Raw genomic sequence first — 16,751 nt, 5'->3', positions numbered from 1 at the left:
GCGGGGCGCAGGGCGCGGGGCGGCGAGAGATGCTGGGCTCGGCTCGGCTCGGCTCGGCTCGGCTCGGCTCGGCTCGGCTCGGCTCGGCTCGGCTCGGCTCGGCTCGGCCTGGCCCGGCCCGGCCCGGCTCGGCTCGGTGCGGCGGCTGGGACCTGGGTCTCCGCCTAACCCCTCGAGTCTGTAGGCGACGCTGTTTTAACTCCTGCCGCTGCGCTGCAGGGTCGAGCCCAGCTTTGGCTAAAGTGCAGGGCCGGAGAGGGCAGCGGGGCCAAAGGGGCGCCCTCCAGTCCCTCGGGTTCCCACCTCCTTCACCCAACGCGGTGTACACCTATGGTCGCCCCAAGCAGTTCTAAGAGTCACCCAGTAATCTTGGAGTTTTGAGACAGGGACTTGCTAAGTAGTTTAGGCTGGTCTTGAACTCACTGCAGTCCTCCTGCCTCAGCCTTCTGAGTGCTGGGATTAGTGGTGTGGCCCACCACTCCCAGCTTGAATCACCCAATATTATTTGACACCCCAACTCTGTTTTGGCCTCTTGGAGAGGGTGGAAAGAGAGGAGGGGAGCAGAGTCCATACCATCATTGATCCCCTTTCTCACTCTGGCCCTACTACAGTCCGTTCTCCTGGAAGCAACCCAAATGATCTATAAAATACGTAGGTCGGGCCCCAGAGACTGGCGGCTGTAGGTGGCTTTCCCAGCACTCAGAATATTCCAACTTCTTACTGTACTTACAGGGCCCTGAAAGACGCAGTCCCTGGGTATCTCCCTGGTTCCCTTCCCTAAAGTTTTCTATGCTTGAGGCACGGTAGGCCTGACTGACATTCCCAGGAGAATAGCGAACCTGCCTTGGGGCCTTTGTACTTGCTGTCTCCTCTTTCTGTACACACTTTTTTTTTGGTACCAGGGATCGAACTCAAGACCTTGTGCTTGCAAGGTAGATAGCGGAACAACTGAGCTAAATCCCCGGCCCTGTCTCCTCTTTCTTTCTTTTTTATTTTTTTGTGTTTATTTAATGGTTTTTTTTTTATTTAATGGGTTTAATCATCTCAGAAATCTTTCTTTTCATCAGATGTTTGATCCCCTTGCAAAATTTTTGGTTTTTGAACTTGAATGTGGACCTTTACTCCATCAATTACGTGATTTTCATGTTGCACTGCACTCTGAAGTGCTTCTTCTGAAGAAAAGTAAATCCAGCACATACGTTTATGAAAGCCAGTCTCTTTATCAAAAGGAAGAATGCACTTTCGTATATGGCCAAACTGAGCAAAGTGTTTTCTCAGCTCATTGGCTGTTGCAGTCCAAGGAATTTTCTGGACAAAAGCAACCTGCCGAATAAAATTCATACGCAGTGCCAGGGCACCCCTTGCTACCGTCTGTCTCCTCTTTCTGTAATGATTGTCCCAGGCTTTTCACAGTGGCTCACCCTTTTCGCCCCAGTCTCTTTTGTCTTCTGGGAAGCCTTTCTGAATCTCTCTAAAAGTAGAATCCCCTGCTCCTACTCCCATCCTATCCTCCTCTCTCACATTACCCTGTTTTCATCATTGCACCTTAGGGCTCTATGCTCCTCTACCTTCTCATCAGCCCCACTCTCTGTCCTTCCCTAGTCTGCCTCAGCTCTGACCTCTAAATGTTGGAGCCTCCTAGGGCTCAGTCCTTGGCCTTCTCTTTCCATTTCCCTGTCCTGTGATCTCATCCGGTCCCAGGGCTTAAATACTATGTAAATGTCAGTGAGTCCTAAATTTGTGTCCAGAGCGCGAGACTCATTTATCCACAGCCTGTGTGACAGCTCCACTTGGTTGTCTAATGGCCACGGGAAGCCAATGTGACTGAAATGGATGTCTTGCACCCGCCACCCCCCAATCCATTGCTCTCCCAGCGTCCTCTTCCTGGGCTGGGACAGCTCCTCCTTGTTCAGGCTAAAAATGGAGAATGGTTTCCTTTCACTGATTTGCTTCCTGTGTCGAATGAACCAACAATTCCTGTGAGGTCTGCATCCAACACTGTCCTGACTCCATCTCCTTCTCTTCATCTTTGTTGTTACAGTCCTGATCCAAGCCATCTTCTGTCATGGAGAATATCACAGTGGCTTCCTAGCTGGTCCCTCACTTCTGTCCTTGCCCTTACACATTAGTCTTCATAGTATCAGGAGCATGTTAAATATCTAACATGTGTCACATATCTAACAAGGTTTTCTTTTTTGCTTTCCTTTTTGCAGTGTGTGTGTGTGGGGGGGGTCAAACCCAGGGGTGCTCTACCACTGAGCTACACCCTCAGCCCTTTTTATTTTTTATTTTATGCCAGAGTCTTGCTGTGTTGCCCAGGCTGGGCTCAAACTTGTCCATGCGATCCTCCCACTTCAGCTTCTTGAGTAGCTGGCATTACAAGCGTGCACCCCATCGGCCGGCTTCAAGTGTCTTCTTATCGTACTTGGAATAAATCTGAAGTCCTTGTAAGGAGAAGTGATAGGTCTGACCCCTGCCTGCCCCCCTTCCCCAGCTGCCTGAGTTCCCGAGCTCTGAGAACAATCACAGCCGTTCCTACCTCCCGCAGCCCCAGCTGAGCCTGGGAACAGAGCCTACTCCACTAGCACAAGGCACCCAGCCCACCTGCCAGGTCACAGTTCCGTTGCTATGGCCAAGCCCTCAGCCGATCTTGCTCTCCCAATCTCACAACCACCCAACCTGAGCCCCTCCCACCAACCCCCCAATCCTGCCCATGAAGTACCCAGCTCAGTAAGCTGGACTTCACTGTCCTTTGGAGTGGTTCCAGGAGGCCCCCCGGAACCCCCAAACTCAGACTGGCTGTGTCCTTTACCAGGCCCACCAGTTTATGCCCCTCTTCGTACACAGTGCTCCTGCCAAGTCAGACTTGTTGCTGCCCGAGAACATCAGAAACCCTTCTCAGCATTCCTGCAATTTGGTTCTCTCTCCCCAGAATGCTTTGCCACCCTCCTCTCCCATCCTATGACCTTCTGATCATTAAGATCTCTACTCAGAATCCAAAGTGCCCCCACCCGCTTTCATCGCAGGTTTCCTTGTCTTTTGGACTCATCACTTTCTGGAACAATCTGTCTGCTGTTCAATGTCTGCCCCCCACACACGTGAGAGCAGAGATGCCATTTGTCTTGCTCACCCTGGATCCTGACTCTAGCGCAGTTCCGTGGCTCACAGGAGATGTCAGCGCTGCGTCCTGTCCACTGACCTCCCCTGGCTTTCCGTCTGCCCACCCGCCCTGTCCTCTGCCCTGGCCCCTGCAGGCGCTCCCCTCCTTCCTCGAGTTATTACTGTCATTAGCCTGGCACTCCGGCCTCTCCCGGAAGGAACCGGGATGCTCCACACCATCTGCAGCAGCTGCCCTCTCCCAACCCCTCCTGACAGCCCTTCCCTGGGGGCAGACAGCAGTGAGTGAGCTGTCCTTCCAGTGCCTCCTAGTGGCGAAGGAGAGACAGTGCACCCTGCCAGTGGACAAGGCCACCAGGCCATGTGAGGCGTCCATCCTGAGGATGACTGGCATAGGCCACGTTTATCAAGCGAATACTTACTCTCCCTGTGCCTTTCACATTGAGGACTTCGGGTCATTATCAGTCATCTCTAGTATTCCTGATTGATTCTTTCTTCTAATAAACATTTTTTCCACATTTACTACATGCTGGGTACTGGGCCACAGCTAGGGACAGAGTGGAGAGCAAAAACAGTCACAGCTGGCTTTGGGGCCTCATAATGCAGTGAGGGAGACAGTGAAGTAGAGCTCAGCGGGACAGGTCTCTGACTGCACTCGTGGCCCTGGGCACCATCCCCTCTGGCACCTGCCTCTGTGGTATCTTTGTCACCTTCTCTGCCCAGGTAGCAGCATTCCCAGTATTTGTCAGGGTCAGCTCAGTGTCCTTCTAAACAATCTTTTTTTTTTTTGGTACCAGGGATCAAACTCGGGTCCTTGCGCTTGTGCAGCAGGCGGCTAAACCACTGAGCTAAATCCCCAGCCAAAACTATTTTTTTTTAAGCGGATGGTCTTGCTTGCTGCTTTACTGAGGAAGTAGAAGCAAGCAGAGCAAATACTTCCACTTCCACCACCTCCTCCCAGCCCGTTTCTTGTCACCCCCAGACTTATCATGACAGCGACTGTCCCTCCTTCCCCTGCAGCTCTACCGATTCCTCTTAGCGGCCGCAAACACGCTGTGGTTCTCCTGGCTCACAGCAGACCCCCTTCGCCGCGTGTTTACTCCAGAGTGCCCTTCTTGACTTCTCGAACAGCAAGGCTTTCCCGAAGAGAGCTCTCTCTGTTCACCGTCTCCTCCACTTCTTCTGCCCATCCTTCTCTGTCTCAGCAACTCAAACCTGAACAATTTTGCTTTTAATCCACTGTTCAGAATCGGTAATGTATTCATTTGTTAAAGTCAACTCTTTAAATATATGCAGAACACAAATGACAGCTAAAGCTATTTTAGCCTGTAAATATATATATATATATATATATATATATATATGGTGCAGAACAGTGTGGAGTCAAAGTTTTCTTTCTCACCCCACCCACCATTCTTCCACTTCCCATCCCTGACCTGGGTGTGACTCACTTCTATGTGTTCTTTCAGGGTTTCTTTAAGTATATACTAGCAAGTAGTAGTACAAATTCTTCCTCTTCCTCCTCCTCCTCTTCTTCACCTCTACTCTTTCAGACTCTTGCTCTTACTCCCTTCTGGGGATCAAACCCAGGGCCTTGCTAGCCAGGAGCTGGCCTCTGAGCTCTATCCCCAGCCCTGCACTATATTTTTTTCAGTACTGGGGATTAAAGCCAGGTTGCACTGACTGCATCTTCAGCTCCATTTTAGTCTAAGTCAGAGAGGGAGGGTCTTGCTCTGTCATCAAGCTGTCAGGCTGGGCTGGGACTGGCAGCCTTCCTGCCTCGCCTCTCCAAGTGCTGGGATTACAGCCATGTGCACCGCGCCCTGCCACCTTTGTGATCCTGCACCAATGATGGAGAGCACCCTCATGGTCCTTCCTACCCTCTCAGTGTTCTTTTTTTTCCTTTTTTTTTCTTTTTTTTTTTTCCTCTCAGTGTTCTGAGGAGGGGCTTCAGCCTCTTAGCCTCCTCTCGATGGGCTTCTGCCCAAGCTCTCCTCCTGAAATACCTCTTCTCAAAAAGCCCTGTGACCTCCATGTTTCTTCAGCCAGAGGTGAGTTGTCAGGGTGATTTTTCTTGGTGATCATCAGCCTTTCACGCAGCTGATCGTGCACCCTCCTAGGAACTTTCTCCACCTGGCATTCAAGATGCCACACTGTCCTGGTGGCTGTGAAACCCGCTCCTCCCCAACTCCCTGGCCAAGAGGACCTGCTCCCTCTGCTGCCCGTGGCCAACCCCATCTCCATTTCATTCCATCTCTGGGTGCTAAATTTTTTTTTTTCTGACTCCATATTTTATCTCCATCTCTATCTCTTGGCTTCCTCGAGACCTTCTCCATCCAACTACAAATCTTTCCCTCCTCCAACATTTCCTCTCAATAAATAGCATCTCCATACTTCTAATTTATTCAGGACCAGAACCCCGGAGCCATCCTGCCATCCTTCTCAACGATCTATAGCTGCCGAGTATTTTCTTTTTTTTTTTTCCTTTTTTTTTTTTTTTTAAATGAGACAGGGCCACAGGGTCTCCTTATGTAATTGAAACCAACGTTGAACTTGCTATGTGTTCCCAGCAGGCCTACAACCCTGATCCTCCTGCCTCAGCCTTTCAAGTACTGGAATTATAGGCATGTACCACCATGCCTGCCTTTAGTATTTTCTTTTGTTCTACTTTGTCTATTTATACAAATAAATTTTGTTGTGGTAAAATACACATAGCATAGAATTTACCATCTTAACCAAAAAATATGTTTTTGGCTATACTGGGATTGAGCCCACAGATACTCTAGCACTGAGCTGTAACCCAGTCCCAGGTCGCCACCTTGGTCCTGGAGACTGGACCCAGGGCCTCTGCACTGAGCTGTGTCCCCCAGTCCATTTTAATGTTTGGTTTGGTTTCTGACACAAGGTCTCACTGAGTTGTCCAGGATGGCCTCAAATTTGCAGACCTGCCTCAGCCTCCCAGGGTGCTAGAATTATAGTCGACATCATCACCCAGCCCCTGCCCTTTCTATTTTTTTGAGACAAGGTCTTGCTAAGTTGCCCAAGCTGACCTTCAACTTGGGATCCTCCTACCCCTCTGCCTCAGCCCCTCCAGCTGTGGATTGCAAGTGTGCAGACCCTAGCCCATTCAAACCAGTTTTAAGTGTAAGTGTATATCTCAGTATAAATACAGCCATCACATGCAGCCATTACCACCATCTACCTCCAGAGTGCTTTTGTGTTTTTTGTTTTTTTGTTTTTTGGTACCAGAGATCAAACTCAGGACCTTGTGCTTGCCAGGCAGGCATGGTGCCACTGAATGAAATCCCTGGCCTGTTTTTGTTTTTTGAGACAAGGTCTCGCTATGTAACTCGGGCTGTCCTTGAACTATTATGTAGCCCAGGCTGACATTGAACTCATGGAGATTCTCCTGCCTCAGCCTCCTAAGTGCTGGGATTACAGGTGTGTGCCACCACGCCTGGGTTACCATAACTCTTTTCATTTGATAAAACTGAAACTGTACCCATTAAACAATAACTCCCCAGTTCCACTTCCTAAAATCCTGGTGACCACTGCTTTGCTATCTGGCTCTGTGACTTTGACTGCTCTAAGCATCCCATTTATCTATCTACCTATCTATCTAATTTCAAATATATACATTGTAAAATTGTGAATTAAATTATTTATAATTATAAATGTAGTGTGTATATTTGAAATTAGATATTATATGTACTAATTCAACATGCTTCTATCTATACTAGATATAAAATAGGAAAATAAAATTAATATGTAGGAACCCAAGGTCTTGACAGCTACCAAAGATTCACATCTATGTGATTCCCCCTCCTTCCATCCTCTGCCTCCTCCCCATAATCACTTTCCCTCAACTCTTTCCTTTTATTGTTATTTTCATAATACAGTTTTCTCACAGGTAGAAATAAACTTGAACAGTGTGTTCTTTGGTCTTATATTCAAGGACTATAAAATGGTATTAAGTGATATATAGTCTTCTGACACAAGTCCACTTGTCCTGTCACTCAGTATGAGTTCCCAGATTTATCCATAGTGTTGCATGGGACTGGAGATCATGTACATTCACTGGAATCAAATGTGCCACTGTGTGACTATCACATGTATCATAATGTGCCTATTCTTCTGTTGATGGATTTCCAAACTCTTTCCTTGTTATTATAAATGTTTTTATGACCACTATTGGATTTGCCTGTGTATTTACAAGAGTTTCTCTAGAGCAAATGCCTAGGAGTAGGAATGTTAGATTATGGGTACAGTATAAGAATAATTTTGAGCTGGGCATAGTGGCACACACCTGTAATCCCAGCTACTCAGGAGGCTGAGGCAGGAAGATCACAATTTTGAGCACATCCTAGTGACTTAGCTAACCAAACCCTGTTTCAGAATCTTAAAATGAGGCTGGGCGTGGTGTCACATGCCTGTAATCTCAACACTTGGAAGGCTGAGGAAGGAAGATTGCTTTGAGTTCAAGGCCAGCCTGACTACATAGCGAGACCTTGTCTCAAAAAAAAAAAAAAAAAAGGGCTGGGGATTTAGCTCAGTGTTTCCGATGCCTGCCTTGGAAGTGCAAGGTCCCAAGTTCGATCCCCAGTACCAAAGAAGAAAAGAAAAAAGTGCTGGGGATATTCCTTGGTGTGAAGGCCCTGCATTCAATCCCTAGTACTGCCAATCATCATCATCATCATCATCATCATCATCATCATCATCATCATCATCATCATCGTCGTCATACACGTTATGAGCCAAGTGGTACAGGCCTGTAATTCTAGCTACTCAGGAGGCTGAAGCAGGATGATTGAGACAGCCTGGGCAATTTAGTGAGATCCTGTCTCAAAAAATATAAAGGGCTGTAGGTGTAATTCAATGTTAGACCCCATGCCCAGCATGTGCAAGGTCCTGATTCAATTCCCAATACTTGAAGAAAAGAATAATCTTTTAGAGAGAAAGCCAAATTGTGACTCCTCACTGGTCCACCTTTTTTTTTGGTACTGGGGATCGAATTCAGGACCTTGGACTTGTGAGGCAGGCACAGTGCCATTGTGCTAAATCCTCAGCCCTGGTCCACCTTCTAACACTAATATTTTTCAATCTTTTTTTTTTTTTTTTTTGGTACCGGGGATCGAACTCGGGTCCTTGTGCTTGCACAGCAGGTGACAAAATCACTGAGCTAAATCCCTGGCCCAATATTTTTCAATCTTAATCTGGCAAATTTGGTAAGTATACAATGGTATCTCATTGTAGTTTTTTTTTTTTATTGTAGTTTTATTAGTCATTTTAAAATTACTAATGCAATTGAGCCTTTTTTTACATGCTTTTGTTTTCGCTTTTGTGTCTTGAGACAAAAAACAATGTAGGCCAGGTTGGCCTCAGACTCCTGGTGATCCTTCTGCCTCAGCCTCTCGAGTGCTGGGATCATAGGCATGGGCCTTTACATGCCTTTTAGCTTTTAAAATTTCCCCTTCTGGGGCTGGGGATTTAGCTCAGTGGTGCCACTGCCTGCCTTGCAAGCGCAAGGTCCTGAGTTCTATCCCCAGTACCAAAAAAAAAAAATTTCCTCTTCTGGAAAATGCCTGCTCATTTGTATTTTTTGTACTGATTTGTAGTTCTTATACGTTCTGGATAGTAATCTGTTGCCAGTTATGTATGATGCAATGTCTGCACTTTCTCCCCTTCCCTTCTCCCCTCTCCTCTTCTTTTTTAAATACAAGATCTCGCTGAATCACTAAATTGCCCAGGCCAGGCTGAGTTTGAACTTGGATGACTCCCTGACTCAGCCTTCCAAGTGCAGGGATTACAAGAGTGCGCCACCCTGCTTGGTGACTTGACTTGTCCTGTCTTGTCTTGTCTTCTGTCTCTCTCCCTCCCTCCCCTGCCCCCCCCCGGGATATCTTTTTAATATTGAAACTTCCTATCATGGCTTGGGGATATTACTCCATTTATTTAGGTCTTCTTAAATATCTTTGAGGGCCTGGGATGTAGCTCAGTAGCACCAAGCCTGCCTCAAAAGTGCAAGGGGCGGGGATTTAGCTCAGTGGTTTCTTTCTTTCTTTTTTTTTTTTTTGGTACCAGGGATTGAACTTGGGTCCTTACGCTTGTGCAGCAGGTGGCGAAACCACTGAGCTAAATCCCTGGCCTAGCTCAGTGGTTTCATGGTCTGGCTTGCAAGCGCAAGGACCCAAGTTCGATCCCTGGTACCAAAAAAATTAAAATAATAAATAAATAAATAAATGCCTTTGAGTGAAATACAATTTTCAGCATGAAGATAATGCATGTCTTGCAGGACATAGCATGTACAGGTGCAAATTCGCTATGATGAGTGCTATCATTATGTATATCTAAAATGTACCAATAAACGTTTTGCTTAAAAAAAATGCATATCTGTTTTATGTATTCCTAGGTACTACTTCCATTTTCTGTTAGTTAATGGTAGTTTTCAAAATTGCATTTTCAAAGTATTTTTTGCTGATATATAGAAATGCTAATGATTTGCAATATTGACTTTGGAGCCTGCAGCTTTGATATGCTGTCTTCTGTCTAGTAATTTTCTATAGTCTTTTTACATTTTTATAAAAGCAGTCGTGTCATCTGCAAGAGATAGTCATTTGCTTTTTCCTTTCCAGTGGTGTGCCTTTAATTTCCTTTTCTTGTGCTGGCCAGGACCTTTGGTACAATGTTGAATACAAGCAATGATAAGCTGTCTTGTCTGTTTTGATCCTCCTTTGAGAGGAAACTTCCAGTATTTTCCTAGCGAGAATGGTCCTTGGATCTGAAGCCCTGGGTCCAATCTCCAGCACCACATAAACAAATCAATAAATTTTTAGAATGCTGTTTACTGTAGTCTTTTTTAAAAGTAATTTTTAGAAGTTAAAGAAGACTCTTCTATTCTTTGTCATGCATGTGTGTTGAATTTAATGCTTTATTCGGCTCATTTTATTGTAAAATATAATACACAGAAAGACAAGTGCAACAAAACAAAGCATGGCTGGGCATGGTGGCGGATGCCTGTAATCTTAGCACTTGGGAGGCTGAGGCAAGAAGATACTCAGGAGCTCAAGGACAGCCTGCACTACATAATGAGTTCAGTGCCGTTGTGAACTACCTAGCAAGACCCTGACTAAACAAATGTAAATGATACTTGTAGAGGGAATACTTATAAATGGAATAACCTGCACCTGGGCTGTGTAACCACTAAGAGCCTGGCCTGTACTGTCAAGGACTTGTGTGTCCCTGTCCAGTCCCACACCCTCCCTCATCAGAGGGTGGCAGTATGCTGGTTTTTTTGGTACTGGGGATCGAACTTGGGACCTTGCGCTTGTGAGGCAGGTGTTGGAACCACTGAGCTAAATCCCCGGCAATATGCTGGTTTTTATGGCAATCACTTCCTTATTTTTAAGTTTCCCAGATAGGTATACTTTCTTTCATATAGTTTATTTTATATGTTTTGAAGTTATACCTGCAATAATAGACACATTTGCTATGTGCACGGGAGTGGAGGTGTTTCCACTTTCTTGGCTGACACTAAGGCCTTTTCCAAAGTGGCATTTTCAGGCTTTAATCTGAGTGACTGGCGTGTGCAGTGAAGTTCATCATGGGTTAATTTATGTTCTCCTGATTATGGATGAGGCTGAGCAAGTTCTCACGTTTGACCTTGTGGGTTCCTCAGTTGTGAAGTGTTCATTCTAATCAGCTTCTCATTAATCATTTTTATTAAGGTTTTCAGTTTTGTTTTTCTTAGACTCATAGGAATTCTTTATGCATCCCAGACACATCTTTTTTCTGTTATATACCTTACAAATGCTTCTTTTTATTATTTTTTTTGAGACAGGGTCTTGCTATGCTTTACATTTGTAGATTGTCTTTAAAACAGATGTCAAATTTGTCAATCTTTTCCCTTACAGCTAAGTGTCTTTTTTGACTCTTTTTGTTATTCTAATTAATTAATTCTTTTTGCTAACTAATTCTTTTTGTGGTCCTGGGGATTAAACCGAGGGCCTTCTCCCTGAGCTGTATCCCCAGCCCTTTTATTTTTTGTTTTGTTTTGTGTTTTGAGATAAGGTCTTGCTATGCAGTTCAGGCTGGCCTTGAACTCACTATGTAGCCCAGGCTGACTTTGCACTCATGGGGATCCTCCTGCCTCAGCCTCCCTAGTGCTAGGATTACAGCTGTGCACTACCACGCTCAGTTACTTTTCTCCTTTTTTTTTGGTACTGGGGATTGAACTTGGGTCTTGCGCTTGAGCAGCAGGCAGTGAAACCACTGAACTTAATTCCCGGCCCCAAAGCTACTTTTCTATTTTGAGATCAGGTCTTGCCAAGTTGTTGAATTACCCAGAGTGGGCTCAAATTTGTACTCTTCCTGCCTCGCTTCCCAGAGTGCTGGGATCCCAGGCATGTACCACTGCACCTGGCTATGTATTAGAATCCTAAGAAATATTTCCCTAAATCCCTGAATATATTCCTCTATATTATCTTCTAGAGCCCTTTACATTTAGCCTGTAGTGTAGTGGGAATAGATTGTTTTCATGGCTTGAGGTAGGGATTCAATTTTATCTTTTTCTGTGTGTCATTCCCCTCCTGCTCACAGTGCAAGCTCTATCGTAAACCAAGGTCTGTATATGTGTGCATCTGTTCTTCAGCTATTACATCTCAGCAGCCAGTTTCTTTATCTCCATGCCAATACTACACTATCTTTTAGTTGTTTGTTTGTGGGGATGGACTCAAGGCCTCATGGATGTGGCGCATGTGCTGAGTTACACACACTCCAAGCTCCAACTGCTGTCCCAGTTATCATGGCTTCATAGTTATGTCTGGCTATCTGGTAGAGCAAGTCTTTCTACATTGTTCCTCTTCAAGAGGACATTCTTGGCCCTTGCATCTCCTTGTAAATTTTAGAATCAATTTGTCAGTTCCATACATTCATCAATAAACTTTCTTGGGAATTTTTTTTTTTTTTTTTGCGGTACTGGGGATTGAACTCAGGACCTTGCACTTGCCAGGCAGAGGTGGTGCCACTGAGCTACATTCCCAGCCCCTCCTTGTTGGGATTTTGATTAGGACTGTACTGCCTCTGTAAGTCACTTTAGGCAGGACCAACTTCCTCGTGATACTGAATTTTCTTTTTTTTTTTTTTAGTACCGGGGATCGAACTCAGGATGTTGTGCTTGTGAGACAGGGAGTGAAACCACTGAGCTAAATCCCCAGCCCCTGAATTTTCTAATCTATATACATGATCTATCTCTCAACATGTTTGTTCGTTTACTGACTGATACTGGGGATTGAAGCCAGGTCCTTCACACTGAGCTATGTCTTCAGAGCTTTACTTATTTATTTATAGGCAGGAGCTCACTAAGTCACTAAATTGCTCAGGCTGGCCTTCCAATCCTCCTGTCTCAGCCTCCCAAGTGCTGGGATTACAGGCTATTTGTTTTATTTTTGACACAAGGTCTCATTATGTATTTCAGGTTGGTTTCAATGGTGCAGCAATCCTCCTGTCTCAGCCTCCCAAGTGCTGGGATCAGAGATGTGTGCCATGCCTGGCCTCTTTCTTTCTACACTGGAGATCCAACTCAGGGCCTTGCTCATACTAATAGGTAAGTGCTTTAAAAGATTTTTTAAAGTCACAAATGGATGTTGATTTCATCACATGCTTTTTCAGTATGTACTGAGATGACTCCCTAATTTATTATTTTGATCTCTTAATATGAAGAGTAAAATGAATGTACTTTCAAACATTAAGCTACTCTTGGGCCGGGAATTTAGCTCAGTGGTGCTGCCACCTGCCTTGAAAGTACAAGGTTCCGAGTTCGATCCCTGGTATCAAACAAAACAAAACAAAAAACCATTAAGCTACTCTTAAATTTCTGAGATAAATCATATGAGTTTTGATGTATTCTCTTTTTTGCATGCTTCTGGATTCAATTTGCTAATATTCTAATGAAGATTTTTGTGTCTCTGTTGAGATTGACCTGTAATTTTCCTTTCTAGCACTGCTTTGGCTTCAATTGTGTAATCAAAGTAAGGCTGGTCACACAGGTTGAGGAGTGTTCTGTCTTCTCCTACATTCTGGAAAAGTTTAGATAAAATGATCTCCACTTTGAAGGTCTGTTACAATTTATCATTATGATATCCTTTTTGATTCTTTCACACCTCACAGGTAATGCACTTGCAAATTCTGTTCATTCTTCTTTTAAATTAAATTTAGAATCATGCACCAGGTATAGTGGCCCACACCTGTAATCCCAGGCTGAGGGAGGAGGATCTCAAGTTAAAGCCCAGCCTGGGCAATTTAGCAACTTAGAGAGACCCTGTGTCAACATTAAAAAAAAAAAAAATCCAACAACTTCTCTTCATTGTCATGGCTTCTACCTTGGTCCAAATCATCACCATCTCTCTCTGGCATCATTGTGGTGGCTGGCTAATTGGTCTTGTAGCTTCTGTCCATGCAGCTATCATCATATTTTATTTTCAATTTTTTTCAAGATAGGGTTTCACTTTGTAGTTCAGGCTGGCGTTGGATTCGCTATGTAGCCCGGGCTGGCTTGGGACTCACAGGGATCCTCCTGCTTCAGCCTCTCAAGAGCTGGGATTCCAGGCATCCACTACCATGCCCAGCCATCAAATCAGGTCCCTCCTCTGCTGAAGCGCTCGGTCGGCTCCCCATCTCACTCAGAACAAGAGCATAGTTCTTATCAAGTTCTGATGTGGTCTGACCACCCTTCTTTCTCTCTGGTCACTCCGCTCTGGCTGCACAGGCCTCTCGCTGCTCCATGGACACAGGAAGTATTTCCACCCGAGAGTTTTGCATGCAGTTGTACAGTTGCTTTGCCTACAACACTTTCCAAATAGAAACCGTGATTTGTCCCCTTATTTGTATCAGATCTCTGCCCCACTGCCACATTACGGGAGAGACTCTTCTTAGTGTTGTGTATAAAATAGGGGAAGCCTCCTACATTCCTGTTTTTCTTCATGTTTATCACCTCCCAACTATTTATGTATTTGCTTACTTAGGACCTGAAAATACAAATACTGAGGACAGGGATTTTGTTTGTATTCCCAGTAGCTAGACCAACACCTGGCAGTGAGAGGTGCTCAATATGTATCTCTTCATCAATAGTGAGTATTTTACCATGTGTCTGACCTCTTAAATGTCAGTCAGCTTTTCTAGGCTGTATTTCAATGTTTTCTCTTTGCTCTCATTAGCATAAAAAACCCTACTTTTGGCACAGAGAACTTTACATAATGTCACTTAGTAACAAATGGATGACTGCTGTTACCTCTTACGCTTTGCTTAAGTATACTTAGCTCCCATCCTCCTCTTGGAGACCATTATTTTTCCTTCCACTTTTCTCTCTTCCCATTTCTATTCCTTTCTAACATCTCTTCATAATCTCATTTCTGTGATCTTTTTTTTTTTTTGGTACCAGGGATTGAACTCGGGTCCTTGTACTTGTGCAGCAGTCGGCAAAACCACTGAGCTAAATCCCCGGCAATAATCTCATTTCTTTAGTCTATTCCTTTTATTTCTCCATATTGTCTTTTTGTACTTTTGTTTGCTCACATTCTCCTCTCTTCCTTTCTCTCTTAGAACCACAAATCATCAGATCCAGACTTGGCCTTACATCTAATGTCTCTCTCAGCAGATGTGGGAGAGGAAATACCAGGTAGTATAATTTGCTTTACAGTCACAGCTAGTTAAAGGCAAATCAGGACTAGGTCTCAGATTACGTTTCTCTCTCCTCTTTTCCTTCTTTTTCTTTTTTCCTTTTCTTAACACAGTGTTGGAATCTAATAACCATGCACTTCAGTCTCTGGTGACCTTTTTCAAGAAATTATTTAACTTCTGGGATCCTCTATGTCCTCATAGTTTAGCTGAGACACCAATAAGCGCCTCAAAGGATTGTTGTAAAGATTGAACAAAGGGCTGGGGATTTAGCTCAGTGGTTCCGCCGCCTGCCCCGCAAGCACAAGGATCCAAGGTCGATCCCCCACACCAAAAAAAAAAAAAAAATTGAACAAAAAGTGTATTGGAAATAAATCAATATTATGTATTCTTTTGTTTTCTCTTTCTCTTTAAAAATGATGTTTGGTGGTGCAATACACATGATAAGCGTGGACTCATTAATTTTTTGGCTCCTTCAAATTTTGATTATTTCATTATGATACTGATTCTTCTCAATTTGGTTCCATCTCTTCCATTTACTTCTCTATTTCTTTTCTCTCTCTCTCCTTTCCATTGTTTGTTATTTTACGTCACAAGCTAAGGGTCATGGACCATAAACTCCAAGCCCTTCAGCCCTAGCAGTGTATTAACCTTATGATTTTCTCTTTTTCCACTTTCTCAACTTCACATCACTTACAAGTTACTTAACTTGCCTGGGCTTTCATTTGTTCTACAAAATGGTGATAATTACTAGATTGCTGGGAGCCTGAAATGAATTAAGTAAAGCTCTTAGCTCAGGGCTTACCAGAGACTTCCAGGATTTGACCTTCTTGGCCAGGGATGTAGCTCAGTGGTGCTGCACCTTCCTGGCAAGCGCAAGGTCCTGAGTTGGATTCCCAGTACCAAAAAAGATTTGACCTTCTGGAAATGAAGCCTGACAGGAAATATAAAATACTATAAGATATATTAGTTTTGTTTTGTGGTGCTGTGGATGGAACCCAGTGCAAGCATGCTGTCCCTGAGCTATAACCCTAGCTGGGGTTTTTTTTGGTACCGGGGATTGAACTCGGGTCCTTGAGCTTGCACAGCAGGCGGCGAAACCACTGAGCTAAATCCCCGGCCCTCCCCAGCTGTTTTAAGAATCACTGGACTGGGTCCAGAGCCTGCCTCGAAAGTACAAGGTCCCGAGTTCGATTCCTGGTACCAAAAAAAAAAAAAAAAAAAGAATCACTGGACTGGGGTGTAGCACGCATGAGGCCCTGGGCTCCACCACCAGCACCGCAAAACAGACAACATAAAATATCTTGGCGAAGTGGAAAGATGATTACTAACTTTGAAAAGACCTAGATTCCAGGTAAATCCCAGGATTTTTATAAGCCTCCATTTCCACCGTGGGTCTTTTCTTCCTCGGGAATAGAAACAGGTTACATGAAGCATTAACTCAACCAGTACAAGCGGTTACCGCGGTGGCCAAGGGTATCCCGGAGTTCTGCTGGGGATGCAGGGCGATTTTGAGGATTCACGAGATAAAATTGCGTGTCATCCATAGTAAGCACTCATACTTGCCATATATTTCCTTTACTCTTCAAACTTCTTTCCTGCTCCTCAAAAAGGTGAGTGGCTGAACTTCTCAGATGATCTCTGCCGCTAAACTTGTATTATTGATCATTGTTTCCTTCCTCTCTTCTCATCCTCATTTTTTCCTGCTCTCTCTCTCCTTCCACTACTGCTTTCCTATGGTCCCAGAAATCCCGTGCCGCCCGGGGAAAATCCACATCTTCGGCAGCTCGAAGCCCGGAGAGCAAGGAGGCCACTACATGCAGTCGCTAGCGCTCTTCTACCAATAGTTTTGTTGTAACAAAGCAGGGGAAAATAAGGTCCCCGTCATTCTTTCCCCAGCAACCAATCCAGAAAGCAGAACCCCTACGCCCTCCCCCGAGCCGCCGAGGTCGGGAGGCGGAAGC

General features: G+C 44.8%; 1 protein-coding gene and 1 pseudogene across 1 annotated transcript in view; both read right to left on the bottom strand.

Annotated features, from left to right (window-relative positions):
- Pianp (PILR alpha associated neural protein) overlaps nucleotides 1-16,751 on the bottom strand; it is a 22,917-nt gene extending 6,166 nt beyond the window's left edge. The window contains exon 1 of the mRNA XM_013067357.3: nucleotides 15,593-16,751. The gene's annotated coding sequence lies outside the window, so the exon portion shown is untranslated. The remainder of the gene's footprint in view (nucleotides 1-15,592) is intronic.
- On the bottom strand, nucleotides 41-3,021 carry LOC147827548 (SRA stem-loop-interacting RNA-binding protein, mitochondrial pseudogene; annotated as a pseudogene).

The sequence above is a fragment of the Heterocephalus glaber genome, unplaced genomic scaffold (genome assembly GCF_053883595.1).
Source record: "Heterocephalus glaber isolate CG9 unplaced genomic scaffold, H.glaber_assembly_v1.0 deba00001444, whole genome shotgun sequence".
NCBI classification, from domain to species: Eukaryota; Metazoa; Chordata; class Mammalia; order Rodentia; family Bathyergidae; genus Heterocephalus; species Heterocephalus glaber.
The sequence above is the reverse complement of the archived record's forward strand: the minus strand, read 5'-3'. Positions and strand labels throughout refer to the sequence as shown.